This window comes from Amblyraja radiata, unplaced genomic scaffold (assembly GCF_010909765.2).
Source record: "Amblyraja radiata isolate CabotCenter1 unplaced genomic scaffold, sAmbRad1.1.pri S127, whole genome shotgun sequence".
Classification (NCBI taxonomy): domain Eukaryota; kingdom Metazoa; phylum Chordata; class Chondrichthyes; order Rajiformes; family Rajidae; genus Amblyraja; species Amblyraja radiata.
Window position 1 is genome coordinate 123369 of NW_022630113.1, and position 19804 is coordinate 143172.

At 44.4% G+C, this 19804-nt stretch overlaps 1 long non-coding RNA gene across 1 annotated transcript; it reads right to left on the reverse strand.

Moving 5' to 3' along the window:
* Positions 1-1593: 1593 nt before the first annotated feature.
* LOC116969220 lies at positions 1594-19520 on the reverse strand. The gene is made up of 4 exons (XR_004410683.1): positions 19510-19520; positions 16100-16111; positions 8175-8185; positions 1594-1770 (listed from the first exon to the last, which is right to left on the reverse strand). It is a non-coding gene; the product is annotated as an uncharacterized LOC116969220 (long non-coding RNA).
* Positions 19521-19804: the final 284 nt, after the last annotated feature.

The window sequence follows — 19804 nt, forward strand, 5'->3', positions numbered from 1 at the left end:
ATAACCCGTGGCTGCTCTCACTCTCCATCCCCCTACTCGTAACAAGGGCAGAGTCCCCCTTGTCCTCACCATCCACCCTACCAGCCGTCACATACAACAGATAATCCTCCGACATTTTCGCCACCTCCAACGGGATCCAACCACCGGCCACATCTTCCCATCTCCTCCCGTTTCGGCTTCCCGCAGAGACCGCTCCCTCCGTAACTACCTGGTCAATTCGTCCCTTCCCACCCAAAACACACCCTCCCCTGGTACTTTCCCTTGCAACCGCAGGAAATGCTACACAAATGTCACTTTACCTCCCCCCTCGGCTCCATCCAAGGACCCAAGCAGTCTTTCCAGGTGGCAAAGGTTCACCTGCACCTCCTCCAACCTACTGCATCTGCTGCTCAAGGTGTCAGCTGCTCTACATCGGTGAGACCAAGCGTAGGCTTGGCGATCGCTTCGCCCAACACCTCTCCTCGGTTCACAACAACCAACCTGATCTCCTGGTGGCTCAGCACTTCAAGTCCCTCTCCCATTCCCAATCCGACCATACTGTTCTGGGCCTCCTCCATGGCCAGAGTGAGGCCCACTGTAAATTGGAGGAGTAGCACCTCATATTTCGCTTGGGCAGTTTATACCCCAGCGGTATGAACATTGATTTCTCCAATTTCAGGTAATCCATGCTTTCTCCTCCCCTTCCCAGCTCTCCCTCAGCCCACTGTGTCCACCTCTTACTTTCTTCTCCCCCCCCCCCTCTGAAGAAGGGTCTCGACCCGAAACGTCGCCTATTTCCTTTGCTCCATAGATGCTGCCTCACCCGCTGAGTTTCTCCAGCATTGTTGTCTACCTGGTGGAAAGCAAGGATGTAAGACTGTAAAGAGAAGTTGATCACCTATTAATTATGCCAAAAATGTAAAATGCGCATAGAACTATTGTGTTGCCAGTGTTTTGAAAATTTGCTAGCGATGTGAATCATTGAAACACTTTGGGTTGCACCACACCCTGAATATAATGGCGTGTTTGAGACCACTGTTCGGGATATTCTTTGAGACTGCACCGTAATGATAGAGAGATGTGTAGATTGGTTACTCCTTACTAACCAATTGTAGTGCTTGTTAATAGATGCTCCGCCTACTATGTGGGTTATATTATCAGAAGTCTGTTTAAGTAATTAGCAAAGATACTGGAGCGGACCAAGATAGACCACTCCTGCAAAACCCAATGGACTGACGTGTAATATGCAACGGAGCGTAACTATCGCCATTTCAGTAAGCCCGACCCGACTTCACTTATGCCTCTCGCAGTGTAATCAGCGTTGCGGGGGAACAATTTGTGCTTACTATGTTTATAGTATGTTTATAGTATCTTTGCTTGCACACTATGTAATATGTTTATTGGTAATTAGTCGGAGTAGCTGCTAGCTTACTGTAACACCATGCAGATGAATACTGTGAGTGAGTGGACTTTAATAAACATCTGTTGTACCTTGACGTGTGTAAGACTCGAATCATTACAAGCAGTACAGCACAAGAATGGACCCTTCGCCCACAATATGTGTGCATGAAAAGATTTGCGTATCGGCTGAAATTACCCACTCATCCATTCCTCTCCCTACCTTGTACTCTTGCTCACTGAAATATCTCTCGTATGCTAGAACGAAGACGACATTCTCCACCGCCCCTTGGATTGCCTCTTCCAGCCTCTTGCGGTAATGATTTGTCAATTCCAGCAGCTGCGAATCATCACACCTTTCCAGGAGCTCCGTCATCGAAGACATTGGAGGAGCTGTGATGAATCAACATAACATAATTATTAAGAATTGTCTGTTTTCCTCCACAGATAGCTTTCACCACCCCACTCTGCTAAAATGCAGACCACATGACGGAGATGAGGCGCTCCGATCAGCGGGTTGCTGTCAGGCCACTGTCTACCCACACCCTGCACGGAGGGAGACCCGGCTGCAATCCTCGGCTTGCCCTGACAATGGTCCCCAGGCTGTTGCTGTAACTTATTCGCTGCGGCATCTAAACAATGCGCTAACTCACAACATTTGTCCCGCTCCCATTGTTCAGTCCCACGGGTGCATTCTCTTCTTGATTCTGGATGGACACAATGTCAACACCTTTTGACAGAATACACTGTTACGACATTAAACTCGACTTATTCTCACACTTTACCTTTAGGGTTAGCATTCAGAGTTCAGAGGTACAGTATGTAAACGGGCCCTTCGGCCCAGCGAGACCACGCCAATCGTCAATCGATCACCCGCTCACACTAGTTTTATGTTATCTTGCGTTCTGCGTATTAAAGGCAAATTTACAGAGAGCAATTGATGTTCATGCCAGCATGCCTTAGGGATATGGGAGGAAACACACGCCGTCATAGGAAAAACATGCAAACTTCACACAAACAGTGGCCGTGGATAGAATCTCAGCATGAGATTTCTCAGCATGTAATAGTTTCAGAGAAAACATCCAGCGTCCGCAATGAAATAGTTTGTGAAAATAAGGACTATGTCCCCACACAGGCCGCAACTCACCAATGGAAGGATCTTTCAGCAGTCTGATAACATCATAATAAGAATGCACAAGATTCACAGCAACATGGTCCTATACATTCAGAACTGGTTTATTGAGAAGGCAAAGGGTTGTTCTTCTGGCTGGGGGTCTGTGGCAATACTGGGGTGCACAGCTGTAAGCTGAAGGGTGGAATTCAAAGGGGAAGTGCAGGTGAAGTTAGTTTATACGTAGAGGATGATGGGTGCCTGGAACACGCTGCCAGGTGTGGTGGTTGAGGCATATACCATAGTTGCATTTCAGCTTTTTGATATGCAGGGAATGGAGAAATATGGATTGTGTGAAGGCAGTGGAGATGAGTTTCATTTGGCATCGGCCCACATGGACATTGTGGACCACAATACCTTTCCTGTGCTGTAGATTACTGTGCTGTATCTACCTTGTTGATATACGTACAACATGGCCACGCATTATTTTCCATTTGGCCTTGTTACTTCAAACATGTCTCTTGCATCCTGTAATCTTAATGATATAATGCAATTGTATTTAATGGTTTGTTTTCATCTTTCATTCTAATGTCGACATTTTCAGATTATTTCTCTCTCGCTATGTGGCAGAATCACAGTCACACCGCACAGACAGACATGCTTCCAACAGACGCAGATGTGTCGACCAACCTGCCCTATCTGAGCCAGCCCTGTTTGTCCATGTTTGCCATTATCACTCCAAACCTTTCTTGCCCATGTACCTGCCCAAATGTCACTAAAACCATGTTATTGGCAACACAATAGATAATTGGTGCAGGAGTAAGCCATTTGGGCCTTCGAGCCAGCACCGCCATTCAATGTGATCATGGCTGATCATCCCCAATCAGTACCCCGTTCCTGCCTTCTCCCCATATCCCCTGACGCCGCTATTTTTATTAGCCCTATCTAGCTCTCTCTTGAAAGCATCCAGAGAACCTGCTTCCAACGCCATCTGAGGCAGACAATTTCACAGTCTCACCACTCTCTGTGAGAAAAAGTGTTTCCTCATCTCCGTTCTAAATGGCTTACTCCTTATTCTTAAAATGTGGCACTGGTTCTGGACTCCCCCAACATCGGGAACATGTTTCCTGCCTCTAGCCTGTCCAAGCCCTTAACAATTTTACATGTTTCAGGTACCCTCTCATCCTTCTAGACTCCAGAGTGTACAAGCCCAGCCGCTCCATTCTCTCAGCATATGACAGTCCCACCATCCCGGGAATGAACCTTCTAAACCTATGCTGCACTCCCTCAATAGCAAAAATGTCTTTCCTCAAGTTAAGGGACCAACACTGCACACAATACTCCACTGGGGCTCTGTTCAACTGCATAAGTACCTCTTTGCTCCTATATTTTATTCCTCTTGTTATAAAGTCCAACAAGCCATTGGCTTTCTTCACTGCCTGCGGTACCTGTATGCTTATTTCAATAGATTGATGTACAACGGCCCCCAGATCCCGTTGTACTTCTCCTTTTCCCAACTTGACGCCATTTAGATAGTAATCTGCCTACCCGTTTTTGCTACCAAAGTGGATAACCTCACATTTATCCGCATTAATCTTCACCTGCCATGCATCTGCCCAACCTGTCCATGTCACCCTGCATTCTCATAGCATCCATCCTACTCACAGTTCACACTGCCACCCAGCTTTGTGTCATCTGCAAATTTGCTAATGTTACTTTGAATCCCTTCATCCAAATCATTGATGTATATTGTAAATAGCTGCGGTCCCAGCACCGAGCCTTGCGGTACCCCACTGGTCACTGCCTGCCATTCTGAAAGGGACCCGTTAGTCCCTATTCTTTGTTTCCTGTCTGCCAACCACTTCTCTATCCATGTCAGCACTCTAGTCCCAATACCATGTGCCCTAATTTTGCCCACTAATCTTCTATGTGGGACCTTACAAATGCTTTCTGAAAGTCCAGGTACACTACATCCACTGGCTCTCCCTTGTCCATCTCCTAGTTACCATCTTCAAAATATTCCAGAAGATTAGTTAAGCATGATTTCCGCTTTGTAAAACCATTCCCCTAGTGTGTGTGTGTGGGATAGTGTTAGTGTGTGGGGATCGTTGGTCGGCATGGGCTCGGTGGGCCGAAGGGCCTGTTTCTGCATCTCTAAACTAAACTAATTTTGCCCACTAATCTCAAATGCTTTCTGCACATTCCATATAACCACCTCCCTCTGTGCCCAAAGTCTTTTTTTTAAAGGGGAATGGAACCAAGAACTAGACGGCAGATTTAAGAAGAGAGCGGAAGAACTTTGCACAATCCGAAGGGCATCTCCCTGTCAAGGCTGGTGAGAGAATGGCATTGAAGAGCTTCAAGATAGGGCTGTGGATATACAGGGAATCTGGGGAATATTGATTTGAAAGATACACAATAGAAACAGGGTCTTCAGTTGTTCGACTCCACTTACTTGTGACTTTGAGGATAGATCGCAGCGGGGATGTAAACGGAAAAGTAAATAACGACAACCTTTAAAAAAGAAAGAGAGAGAATATTTACATTAAACAATTAATTTTTTACAAAATTGCTTATTTTTCAATTTTCAAATCCCCACTGATCTTTCCTTCCTATTTTCTTTTCAAACTTTGTCGTTATTTACTTTTCTGTTTATATCCCCGCTGCAATCTATCCCCAAATTCAAAAGGTAAATATAGGAGCAAATTCAAATTGTAAATGTAAGAAAAGCAATTTCAGTCTAAATTTCAGTGTCTGGGTTGGACAGGCTAGATGCAGGAAGATTGTTCCCGATGCAGGTCAAGTCCAGAACAAGGGGTCACAGTTTAAGGATAAGGGGGAAATCTTTTCGGACAGAGATGAGAAAAAAAAATTTTCCCCACACAGAGAGTGGTGGAATTATCTGCCACAGAAGGTAGTTGAGGCCAGTTAATTGGCTATATTTAAGAGGGAGTTAGATGTGGCCCTTGTGGCTAAAGGGATCAGGGGTATGGAGAGAAACATAGAAACATAGAAACATAGAAAGTAGGTGCGAGAGTAGACCACCAGGTCCGTCGAGCCCGCACCGCCATTCGCTCATGGCTGAACACTAAACAGACACACTTACCCACAAACAGTAGACACAAGACACAGAACACAAGACACTACCCTCCCCTTTATACCGCTATCACCCCTCTCCACCCCAAGAACCTCGCGATCTCCTGGGGGAGGCAAAAAACCGGATAAAAACCCAGGTCCAATTCGGGAAAAAAAATCCGGGAAATTCCTCTCCGACCCCAATCCAGGCGATCGACACTTGTCCAGGAGATCACTCAGGTCTTACTATACTAACCATACCTAGGTCCATATCCCTGCCCTCTCCCCGTAGCCCCTTATCCCCTTGGCAGCTAAAAAACCATCTATTTTAGTCTTAAATATATTTAAAGTTTCTGCTTCCACTGCTCCCTGGGGCAGTGAATTCCATAAATTAACCACCCTCTGGGTGAAGAAGTTCTTCCTCATCTCAGTTTTAAAAGAGCCCCCCCTTATTCTGCAACTATGTCCCCTAGTTCTAGTTTCCCCGATCATTGGGAACATCCTCGGTGCATCCACCCGATCAAGGCCCCTCACGATCTTATATGTTTCAATGAGATCGCCTCTCATTCTTCTAAACTCCAAAGAGTAGAGTTCCAGCCTACTTAACCTTTCCTCATATGTCAATCCCCTCATTGCAGGAATTAATCTTGTAAACCTTCGCTGCACTGCCTCCAGGGCTAGTACATCCTTTCTTAAGTATGGACCCCAGAACTGTACACAGTATTCCAAATGTGGTCTCACTAATACTGTGTACAGCTGCAGCAAGACCTCCGTGTTTTTATACTCAATCCCCCTAGCAATAAAGGCCAAAACTCCATTGGCCTTCCTGATTGCTTGCTGCACCTGCATACTAACTTTTAGTGATTCATGTACTAATACCCCTAGATCCCTTTGCGTTGCATTACAACGCAGCTCCTCCTCATTTAGAAAATAACTTGCCCTATCATTTTTTTTCCCAAAGTGAATGACTTCACATTTATTAGTATTAAATTTCATCTGCCAAGTTGTTGCCCACTCACCTAGCTTATCTATATCCTTTTGCAGACTCTTCCTATCCTCCTCATCCCCTACTTTTCCTCCCATTTTTGTATCGTCCGCAAATTTTGATATATTACACTTGGTTCCCTCCTCCAAATCATTTATATAATTGTGAACAACTGGGGTCCCAGCACCGACCCTTGCGGAACCCCGCTAGTTACCGGTTGCCATCCCGAGTATGAACCATTTATCCCCACTCTCTGCTTCCTATTTGTTAGCCAATCCTCTACCCATGCTAATATATTACCCCCAATCCCATAATTTTTTATTTTTAGCAATAGTCTCTTATGTGGCACCTTGTCAAAAGCCTTTTGGAAGTCCAAGTATACCACATCCACCGGTTCCCCTTTATCCACCCGGGTTGTTACTTCCTCAAAGAATTCGAGCAGATTCGTTAAACAGGACTTCCCCTTCACAAAACCATGCTGGTTCTGTCCGATGAAGTCATGTTTATCCAAGTGCCCCGTTAGTGTTTCTTTAATAATTGTCTCTAACATTTTACCCACCACCGATGTTAGACTAACCGGTCTATAGTTACCCGCCTTCTGTTTACTTCCTTTTTTAAATATAGGTGTTACATTGGCCATTTTCCAATCCACTGGGACCGTTCCTGCCTCCAGGGAGTTTTGGAAAATTATCACCAATGCATCCACAATCCCCACCGCTATCTCCCTCAAGACCCTTGGATGTAATCCATCAGGCCCAGGGGATTTATCCTCCTTCAGTCTCATTAATTTCCCTAATACCACCTCCTTGGTGATCTTAATAGTATTTAGCTCCTCCATTCCTACCGCCCCCTGTTTATCCAGCGTTGGAATATTTTTTGTGTCTTCTATGGTGAAGACTGATACAAAATACTCGTTTAATGCCTTTGCCATTAGAGAAGGCAGGTACAGGATACTGAGTTGGATGATCAGCCATGATCATATTGAATGGCGGTGCAGGCTCGAAGGGCCGAATTGCCTCTACTCCTGCATCTATTGTCTATGTTTCTAAATCAAATAAGTGCAACGTTTTTAAACGATTATGCAATCATATTTTCTAAAATAATGAATCAAATATAAAAACGTTTGGAAAATAATAATATGTTTTGTTTATAGGGACAGTGCCGGACGGACTTGAGACGGAAATTAGCTACTGATTGGCTACATATCACAAATTTGCATGTAAATATGCGAGATTGATAATATATCAATGTAGCCATTTGCATGTAAATATATTTGTGCAAATTTGTGATATGTAGCCAATCAGTAGCTAATTTCCGTCTCTAGTCCCAGGCAAAGGTAGGTGAAGTGTCTTGCCCATGGATACAATGACAGTACACACTCCAAGCTGGATTCGAACCGGCCACCTTCAGGTTGCCAGCCGAACACTTAGCCCATTGCGCCATTTGTCGCCCATATAAAGAATAAAGAAAGCGTTTGGTTTACCTTTTGAAAATGGTTTAAATCGAAATAATGAATGTAATTGAAAAATATAAAAGATTTTCAAAACAGCAACAAAAAGCAGTGTTTTTATCGACAATGAATGTGAACGTTGTTGTGGAGAATGAATGCTTTTCACTCCACATCACCGTCTACATCTCTCCTGCGACTCTCAGTCTGAGGAGGATCTCAACCTCGAATCGTCGCCCATTCCTTCTCTCCAGAGATGCTGCCCAAAGATCTTATAGGATCTTTGATGCTGCCCGTCCCGCTGAGTTACTGCAGCATTTTGTAGTCTGCCCCCCCTTGAAGTTCTATCTCAGGTTTGCAGCCTCTGCAGCCGCTGTGATTGTTCCCCACACCCCCCTCCCCCCACCCCCCCCCCCCCCCCTACTCCCCACCCCCCCCCCCTCCCCCCCCCACCACCAAAGATTATAGAGGAGCTCTGCTATAAGATCTTTGGAGGTGACGTAGTTCGGGCGGGAACGCGCGCGCGCTCGTCGACAGTTGGTCTGGACGGGATGTTGTGGAATGTGCGCGGGGCTGAATAGAAACATAGAAATTAGGTGCAGGAGTAGAGGCCATTCGGCCCTTCGAGCCTGCACCGCCATTCAATATGATCATGGCTGATCATCCAACTCAGTATCCTGTACCTGCCTTCTCTCCATACCCCCTGATCCCTTTAGCCTCAAGGGCCACATCTAACTCCCTCTTAAATATAACCAATGAATTGGCCTCAACTACTTTCTGCGGCAGAGAATTCCACAGATTCACTACTCTCTGTGTGAAAAAAGGTTTTCCTCATCTCGGTCTTAAAAGATTTCCCCCTTATCCTTAAACTGTGGCCCCTTGTTCTGGATTTCTCCAACATCGGAAACAATCTTCCTGCATCTAGCCTGTCCAACCCCTTAAGAATTTTGTAAGTTTCTATAAGATCCCCCCTCAATCTTCTAAATTCTAGCGAGTATAAACCGAGTCTATCCAGTCTTTCTTCATATGAAGGTCCTGACATCCCAGGAATCAGTCTGGTGAGCCTTCTCTGTACTCCCTCTATGGCAAGAATGTCTTTCCTCAGATTAGGAGACCAAAACTGTACGCAATACTCCAGGTGTGGTCTCACCAAGACCCTGTACAACTGCAGTAGAAACTCCCTGCTCCTATACTCAAATCCTTTTGCTATGAATGCTAACATACCATTCGCCTTCTTCACTGTCTGCTGCGCCTGCATGCCAACTTTTAATGACTGGTGTACCAAGACACCCAGGTCTCGTTGCATCTCCTCCTTTCTTAATCGGGCACCATTCAGATAATAGTCTACTTTCCTGTTTTTGCCACCAAAGTGGATAACCTCACATTTCTCTACATTATACAGCATCTGCCATGCATTTGCCCACTCACCCAGCCTATCCAAGTCACCTTGCAGCCTCCTAGCATCCTCCTCACAGCTACCCACGAGCTTCGTGTCATCCACAAACTTGGAGATGTTGCATTCAATTCCCTCGTCCAAATCATTAACATATATCGTAAAAAGCTGGGGTCCCAGATCTGAGCCTTGCGGTACCCCACTAGTCACTGCCTGCCATTGTGAAAAGGACCCGTATACTCCTACCCTTTGCTTCCTGTCTGCCAGCCAGTTCTCTATCCACATCAATCCTGAACCCCCAATATCGTGTGCTTTAAGTTTGTATACTAATCTCTTATGTGGGACCTTGTCGAAAGCCTTCTGAAAGTCCAGATATAACACATCCACTGGTTCTCCCTTATCCACTCTACTCGTTACATCCTTGAAAAATCCTATAAGATTCGTCAGACATGATTTACCTTTCATAAATCCATGCTGACTTTGTCCAATGATTTCACCACTTTCCAAATGTGCTGCTATCCCATCTTCAATAACTGATTCTAGCAGTTTCCCCACTACCGACGTTAGACTAACTGGTCTGTAATTACCCGTTTTCTCTCTCACTCCCTTTTTAAAAAGTGAGGTTACATTAGCTACCCTCCAATCCTCAGGAACTAGTCCAGAATCTAAAGAGTTTTGAAAAAGCATCACTAATGTATCCACTATTTCTGCGGCTACTCCTTAAATACTCTGGGATGCAGTCTATCTGGCCATGGGGATTTATCGGCCTTTAATCCATTCAATTTACCTAACACCACTTCCCGGCTAACCAGGATTTCACTCAGTTCCGCCATCTCATTTGACCCCCGGTCCCCTGCTATATCCGGCAGATTATTTATGTCTTCCTTAGTGAAGACAGAACCAAAGTAGTTATTCAATTGGCTTGCCATGTCCTTGTTCCCCATGATCAATTCACCTGTTTCTACCTGCAAGGGACCTACATTTGTTTTTAATCTATTTCTCTTCACATATCTATAAAAGCTTTTGCAGTCAGTTTTTATGTTCCCTGCCTGTTTTCTTTCATAATGTATTTCCCTTTCCTAATTAAGCCTGTTGTCCTCCTCTGCTGGACTCTGGATTTCTCCCAGTCCTCCGGTAGGCTGCTTTTTCTGGCTAATTTGTACGCTTCATCTTTTGTTTTGATACTATCCCTGATTTCCCTTGTTATCCACGGATGCACTACCTTCCCTGATTATTTTCTTTTGCCAAACTGGGATAAACGATTGTTGTAGTTCATCCATGCAGTCTTTAAATGCCTTCCATTGCATATCGACCGTCAACCCGGTTGAGAGAGAGAGAGAGAGAGAGAGAGAGAGAGAGAGAGAGAGAGAGAGAGAGAGAGAGAGAGAGAGAGAGAGAGCGCGTTTCTAGATGACCAACTTTCTCAGCGTAGGGCGACAAAGTGGCCATTCCCCCTTCCCCCCGTATCCACAAATAATCACCCCCCCCCCTTATCCAGTGTCCAAATGATGGTCAACATCTACACTGGAGCCGGAGCCAGGAGCGGAGAGACCGCGGCCGCCTCTGGGGGGCGCTCAGGGCGCGGATTTATGAATGAGCCGAAACACTGAGGTGAGCGGATATTTCACCGCGCTCTTCACCTGCTCCCTAAACTTGGACTGGGTCGCCGCGTAAATAAATGTGTTCGTGCAGCAGCTGACATTCCTCAGCAAAAACGCGACGCCGACAAAGATCCATTGAGAATCATTCCGATCTTTTCCAATTCCTGTGATCTGATAATAGACGAAGAATACAACCAGCGTCAGCCACAGGAGGATGAAGCTGCCGGAGATGGTGAAGAGTAAAACCACAGACCTCCTCCTGCTCTCCATCTCCGGGTCACTGCGGTTCTCCCCCTTGCTCTCACCCCTCAGCCCCTTACGGACCCGACTGGCCACTAAAATGTGCCGGACTGTCAGAGCGTTGAGCAGCAGGATTACAGCGAAAGGGAGGAGCGGCGTTAAAACCGTGTCGATCCAGTCAAATGTCACCCACACGGGGTCAGTGTAATAACTGGCCACCGCGACACAGCCCCACGGGACATTGTCGATGATTGTCCGGGGTTCCAGTGTGAAGTAGCGGGGAACGTTTTTCAGACAGAACAGAACGCCGGCTGTTGCGAGAACCGCAGCCGCAGTTTTCCCGCTGCAATATTTAGTTTTCAGCTTCTGGCAACAAATGGCGACAAACCGATCAAAGGTGAAAGTGACGGTGAACCAGACAGAACAGTCTGTCGCTGCAGTCCTCAGTACAACGTTAACACTGCACACAGGGGTGATGGACAGGAAACTCCAATAAAAGTAATGAGATTTGATCTGATACAAAATGACCTCGGTGATCAGGACCAGTAGATCGGTCGCTGCCATGGCCACCAGGTAGCGAGTGGTGCAGGTGGAGAGGCCGCACTTACCCCGGGACAGGATCACAATCGCCACTAAATTCACTGCGGAAAGAGAAGGGAACGGACACTGGGCATTTACTGAACACGTTCTCCGGGGCTGAACACCGGTTCGACTTTCAGCTAAAGATCAGGAGTGTTGGAGTCGGTGCGCGGCTGCAGGTTTAACAATGTCAGACCCGGCTCCGACTGTGCCCGACCTGCCTGCTTCAGGGGAGAAGAGATAAGGCGACGGGCGGGGTAAAGAGCGGGATGGGAACGAGCAGCCACCTGCTACAATAGGCGGGATGGTCTTTTCTATAGTTAACCCCGCACACAGTCTCAGATGGGGCCGGTTTCACAGACTTGCCCGTGACCGGCCGCGTTTAACCAGGTCTCTGGGAACTCGGCATCTGATGGGGACGATGAGGTTCACGGGAGCGGGTGTTCACTCTGATCAATAATTCAGACACAGTGAACTTCACAATGTAAACCTCTCCCAGTCACACCGGCCCGGAGAGCTGCCTGTCCCGAGCACTGGGACAACTCTGGGCAAAGTCCCACTGAAGGCACGAACAACATTCTAGTGGGTCCCGGCAGTGGGATGAAAAGAGGATTAGTTTCAGCTTTCTGAAAATCACAAAATCACAGCGTTAGTACAATTTAAGAAAAACCACTGAGTGGATTGATACACTTCACATATTCTTGTACAACGATCACCAGTTGGAAACCTTGTAACATGATCAGAATCAGGTTAACACACGGAGTTATATAACTTGAATAGTTCTGCTCATTTACCAGGGACTCCAACGGCAGCAATGATCACGTACAAGATTTTCCCCACTTCGTAATATTCCCTCAGCTTTTCCCCCATTTTCTCTGCCCAGCGACGTGTCCCCGTGAGCTACCGGCAGTCTCTCAGAATGAAATGCTGGGGCAGAACATTGCCGGAGATTTTATACCATGTTCCGTCTCCACCGGGACTGTAAAGTTTCATTAGAGTTTAAAAATATAAATTTTGAAATTATTCGCAAACAGATGACATCGGCCAAGTTAAATCCCCACAGTGACTGGTTGTGATTTGTTCAGGGAATTGATTGAGTAACTCCGAAGACTGGGAATAGTGGCGATACTTAGGGATGGAAATTGGGAGCGGCATTGTTCCAGCACAGGGAATATTGTTTCAATCTCCATCAGTCCCAACTCTCCACCTCATGTTGTTTGTCTCATTTCCTTCAATCCGCTTCACTCAGCAAGGCAATCCCAAATTCTAGGGACCCTCTCATGGCTTCTGGTGCCCGGTTTGAAGTTAGACAGGGCGACCCTTTTCCACAGCGTGTGGAATTGGTTCAACAGATCGCCTCTGTTTCACCGCTCAATATGATCGCGGCTCATCTAACTGTATCCCCAACCCCAGACTCCCGTCGACCCCGGTAACCATTCACTCCTTGCTTGCCTAGAATGGATCTGACTTTGCCCTGGGACAATAACATTCTCTGCCTTCATCACCTCTGACACCAAAGACACACGACACTTAGAAAAACAGAAACATTGCCGCCTCAGAATTGTACTAAACCTAAATACAACAATGAATGATTAAATTGTTTCAAATTGTTAAATTAACCAATATTATGAGGATATGTAAGAAAGAATACTATAATAAAATGTTAGAGAATAAAAAAAAACGATATGAAAGGTTTATGGAACGTGCTAAATAGTATTATTAGAAATGGATCAAAAATACAAGCTACCCTGAGTATTTTATTGAGGAAGACAAGACAATAAATAATATGGATGATGCGGTTAATGGTTTTAACAAATTCTTTGTAAATGTGGGACCAGATTTGGCAGAAATAAAAGAAGGGACAGATACTGATCTTTAGGATAGAAATACTAGCTCTATCTTCCTTAGAGCAGTCGAAGGAAAATAAATCATAGACACTGTAAGAAAATGTAAAAGCAAATCCTCTGCTGATTGGAATGATATTGATATGATTATAATAAATAACGTCATTGAAGAAATTGCAGAACCATTAACTCATATCTGTAATTTGTCTTTTCAATCCGGTAAATTTCCGAACAAAATGAAAGTAGCTAAAGTAATACCATTATATAAAACTAGGGATAGACACCATTTCACAAATTACAGGACTGTTTCTTTACTCTCCCAATTCTCCAAGATCCTTGAAAAACCTTTTACAGAAAGATTTGACAATTTAATTGGAAAAACCTAAGCATTTCATCGACAGTCAATGTGGATTCCGGACAGACAGATCAGCGTCTATGGCAATAATGGAACTAATCGAGGAAATCACAAATTGCATAGATAATAAAAAAACTTGCAGTGGGAATATTCATAGACTTAAAATAAAGCATTTGATACTGTAAATCACGACATTTTACTCATGAAATTGGATTGGTATGGCATCAGAGGGGTTGGATTGGATTGGGTGAGAAGCTATTTAAGAAACAGGCAACAATTTGTAGAAATAGGTGAACATAAATCAACTTACATGAACATAACTTGTGGAGAACCTCAAGGGTCTGTGTTAGGTCCAAAGCTTTTCATAATGTATATTAACGACATTTGCAAAGTATCAAATATACTGAAATTGATTATATTTGCCGATGATACGAATATGTTTTGTTCCGGTGACAATTTGAAGCAGATTTTGAAGGTCATCACATCAGAAATGAATAAATAAAAACAGTGGTTTGATGTCAACAAATTGTCTCTAAATTTAAGCAAAACAAAGATTATGCTATTTGGAAAACTTAAAACAAACGCTCGTACAATTGAAAATAGATAACATAAGTATAGAAAGAGTATATGAAAATAAATTTATTGGTGTGATCTTAGACCACAAACTCTGCTGGAAACCACATATAAACCACGTCAAAGCAAAACTGGCAAAGTCTATAGCAATATTGGGAAATCTAGACATATTCTGGACCACAAATCATTACATACTCTGTATAATACACTCATATTGCCATATCTGAGTTACTTTTGTGGAGATATAGGGTAACACCTACAAAACCAACCTACAGCCGTTATGCACATTACAAAAAAGAGCAATAAGAATTATCAATAACGTTGGATATCTTGAACATACCAATCTATTATTCTTAAAGTCACATATACTGAAGTTCACTGATCTGGTTAAATTTAAGACTGCGCAAATCATGTACAAAGCAAGAAATAATTTACTTCCAAGAAATATACGAAAACTGTTTATGGAAAGACAGGGTGGGTATAATTTGAGAGGGGAACATAATTTTTAAAAACTCAATGTCAGAACAACTCTTAAAGGTATGTGCATAGCAATCTGTGGGGTGAATTTGTGGAATGGTCTGGAACAGGAGAAAAAAACTTAGCACAAACATAATTCAGTTCAAAGGATGTACAAAAACAAAATTTTAAAAGGACACTGGGATGAGGATAGGTGATTGTTGTGGGATATTTGTTATACTGATTGTATTGGGAAGGGTGATTATAGGGTGATGGGTTGTATATATGACTAAGATACTGTATAGAATATGAGTGTTTTTTCGTTTCTTTTTTTCTTTTTTTCTCTCTTTTTTGTATGGCTGTGTAAATATTTGATTAGTGTATAAATGTAAATAATTTGGTGTACATATAGCTGCTGGTGTACATATGGTGTACACATAGCTGCTAAATTTGTATAAGATAATTATAAGCAGTTGAATAAGGGGTGGGAATTAATAAGCTTTGGCTTCTTCCTGCTCCTTTTCGGACACATACGATTTCATTTATTTATAGATGTTGTTTATGACACTTTATAAATATTCTTGTTTTGTTGTTTTGTGCTGTTTCACACTTGCTTTTTATTCTTTTATTCTGTTCGAAGTAAATAATTAAATAAATAAATGATGCCGCACATCTCCCTCCTCCCTTTCTCTCTCCCTCCATCCTTACTGCTGTCCTCACTCTGAACTCTCTCCTTAGACCTCCCTCCCCCCCTCACTCTCGATGCATCTCTCCCTCCGTGTATCTGTATCTCTCTGACCTTCCCTCCCTCCCTTTTGCCACCCCATTCGCTCTGACAACTCCCGCTCACTTCATCTTCCCATTCTCGCTTTAATAGTTCACTCCCCCTTTCGTCTCCGCTATCTCTCCCTTTCATCTTTATACTCCCTTTCTGTCTCTCCCTTTCCCCCAACTTTCCTCCTGCTCGCCATCACGTCTCTCTCCAACGCCTTTCTTGCGAAGTGCGGTTAAAACGCATAGTCGCCATGGGGTGTAATAGCTGTCCCTGTACCCCTTCCCTCACACTTCAGCAGTCCTTCCAGGTGAGGCAGATGTTCACCTGCACCTTCTCTAACATCATCTGCTGCATGCGCTGGTCCACGCACTGTGGGGTATACTGATGGAGTGACACACTTGTGGGGTAGGTACTGATGGAGGGACACACTGTGGGGTGGTACTGATGGAGGGACACACTGTGGGGTAGAACTGATGGATGACACACTGTGGGTGGTACTGATGCAGTGACACACTGTGGGGCAAAACTGATGGAGTGAAACACTGGGGTAGTACAGATAGTGCGACAAACTATGGGGTTCTACTGATGAAGTGACAAATTGTGGGTTGTACTGATGGACTGACACGCAGTGGGGTAGTCTGGTGTTATCTGTGGAATTCTCTGCTACTGATTTGGGATGATCGGCCACGATCATATTGAATGGAAGTGCTGGCTCGAAGGGCCGAATGGCATATTCCTGCACCTACTTTCTATGTTTCAAAGCAGTATAGCTGGACTGACATTTATAGTACAGAAGGAATGACTGGAGTGCCACATCGCAGTGTAGTTCTACTGGAATGGTACAATGTGGGGTTGTCGTGAGGGAATGACACCGTGCGGGTAGTACTCATGTATTATGTAATATTGAAATAATGACACTTTGTGCTAGTACCTGTGGAATGACACACTGTGGGTAGTCCTGATGTAATGACACATTGGTGTAGTACTGATAGAGAGACGCACATTGTGGGCTTGCAATGAGCTTGCAATCTAAGAAAATTAATTGTTTATTCTTTGTTTTCTCTTAACTTTAAGTTCCCCCCCCCCAATTTCTTACCTTTTGATTTGAGTTCAAATAGAGACCTGAGTTCCACGGTGGCCACGTGACATTCTGGTAGATGTGTTAGATGAGATTGGAGATGCCTTTATCTCAGAACAAAATCTGTTAATTTGAAATTGTAAATTTGGGGACATAGATTGGAACAACTGGGAAAGATTTAAAAAAAAAATATGATGATCTATTGTTAAAGGGGGCTGCTTTATAGGTAGTTAAACAGTAATCCCCCCCACCCCCCACCGAACCGTATAATTCTGGATTAGTGGAGGGAATGAATAGGACACTAAAGGGTGTGGAAGTTAGTTATGACCTACAGGCCCACAGCAATGAATGAATTACATACGCACAGCAACTAAGCACAACCTTGTCAGCCTTGCATTCTCGTGGGTTGACAACGCTGAAGCCACTGCCAGTTGAACACAGACACAGTCCATACTGCTGGGATCGGACAAAATTGGGACTGTGTTGGAGGGACTGTACCAGGTGCTATTACGACACCAACAGCCGTGAAGATGACTTACGTTGGAGACATCTGATACGATTGACTGTAAATGGAGGAGAACCAAGAAAGGACAATGGGGATATTGACCCTACTTTTTATCCTGAGGTTGGCCCAGATGGGCTGGACTTGGGGAACAACCCCTGCACCAAGACGTTTGAGAAATACGCTCACCAATGCCCAGTCTGAAAATAACCATTTCGCTTCCATCACACAGCAGCTGAAGGAGAACAATCAGGTTGTAGAGTTGAAAAGCCTTGATTTTGGAATGCAACTCAGTTACAGAACTGGATTGAAGTAAATCCCAGCCGGGATCAAAGTGAGGAGCTGAGTTGGGATGGATCAGACAGCCAGTTGGCATTGATGGAGAAGGGAGAAGAATTCTGGTTTCGCACGCTGATGGACAACTTGGGATGAAGAACGACTCGATTTGTGAAAATAAACTACATTTGTGATCAATGTGGACAGACTTTCAAACAGCAGAAACAACTGTCAGTTTACCAAATGAGCCGTACTGGAGCAAAACCTTTGACGTGTGGAGTTTGTGGATTCCAGTGCAGGTAAAGAGTAACCTTGAAATGCCATATGACCAGGCGCAAGGCAGAAGTTGAACTTGAATTTGCTTGTGATCAATATGAGAAGCGGTTCGATAAGGCTCACAATTTGAATGTTCATATGTCCATGGTTCATCCCTTGTCCCAGAATACAGATAAAAACAAACGAATTGATATTGAATCAAGTCAGCTAAGTTTGGAAACATTAATTAAGCGGGAACCCAGTTAATAGTTATTTAACAGCCAAATGATAGGTCTAAAGAATCTTGCACCCTTTTCCAATGTCAGCAAGACACAAAGGATTAACATGAATAAATGCAATCAAGCCCGGCTCATCTAAACTAGGTAGAGCAAATGAAAGGTTCGTATGGAGAACATAGTTCTGAGCATTATAGCCCAGCAGTTCCAGAGACAAAGTCCAGTGGCTGCAATGGGTAGAGGTGAATCAGGCAGAATCCTAGCAATTAGAAGGACTGTGCAGAACTCTGAGAACAGAGGGACACAATCACATCCTGGACATGCATTCAAGTCGCAGCGTTGTTCTGAATGAGGGGCAGTGCCCATCCAGTAGAAATAAGAACTAAATAGATGAGTTAAATATACTGGATGGAGCAACGTTGTAGCGCATTGTTAATGCATCAGTTCCACGGACAAAGTCCATTGTCCTCGCTGGGGTAGGCAAATTGGACAGTAGCCTAGCATTTGGAAAGGCCGTTTAGAGAATATTAATAAAGTTCTGTTCCTATCCCCGGTGCCATTCGTTTTCAAGCTTCATTGTCGAGGATTCCAGTTTGTGTGGTGGACTGGACTGGGCTGGACTGGACTGGACTGGACTGGACTGGACTGGACTGGGCTGGACTGGACTGGACTGGACTGGACTGGACTGGACTGGACTGGACTGGACTGGACTGGACTGGACTGGACTGGGCTGGACTGGACTGGACTGGACTGGAATTCCAGCGGTGCAACGAATCAGGCAGTGTTGCAACTCGACGGTATGTCGCCTATGTGTATCTGCAAGCATATACAAGCCGAATTCCTTCAGTATCCTCAGACGGCAATTGATAATATGCCTTTTTTTGCTGTTGCTTTAACGTGGATGGTCCCGGACAAATCGTTGATAATTTCACGCCAAACTTTACTATTTGGAACGATTGAAATGCGGCACCATTGATGACGATTCGGGCATATACCCCACCATGCTCTTGAAGTCAAGGACTAAATATTTCATCTCACTGACGAACATTGTTATTCGACATCATGTTCCTATGCTCTCTTCCTTCTTGAAATCTTTTTCGCTGTTGTCCATGGTATCTTCTACCCCGCGGGATTGCGAGGAGACCCTGGTCAGAGCTTCATCTACAATGGAAGAGGGGGAAGCCCCGTTCCCTAAGAAATGAGGACATCTCCGAAGACCTGGTAAATAGATAGACCAGCCATGATTGAATGGCTGAGCAGACTTGATGGGTCGAATAACCTCATTTTACTACTATTACAAGACTTTATTACCTTAAGAAGGCGCAACAACGTCTCTACCTCCTTTGAAGACCCAAGGAGTTTGGCATGTTACCACTAGTTCTCACCGACGTCAGCAGATGCACCACCGCATCCATTTTTATCTGGTGTGTCTCAGCATAGTTTGGGAACCGCTCCATCCAAGAGAGCAAGAGATTACAGAATATTGTGAACCCATCCCGGCACATCACTCGAACTCAAGTTCAAGTTCAAGTTCAAGTTCAAGTGAGTTTATTGTCATGTGTCTCAGGTAGGACAATGAAATTCTTGCTTTGCTTCAGCACAACAGAACATAGTAGGCATTGATTACAAAACACATGAATAGATAA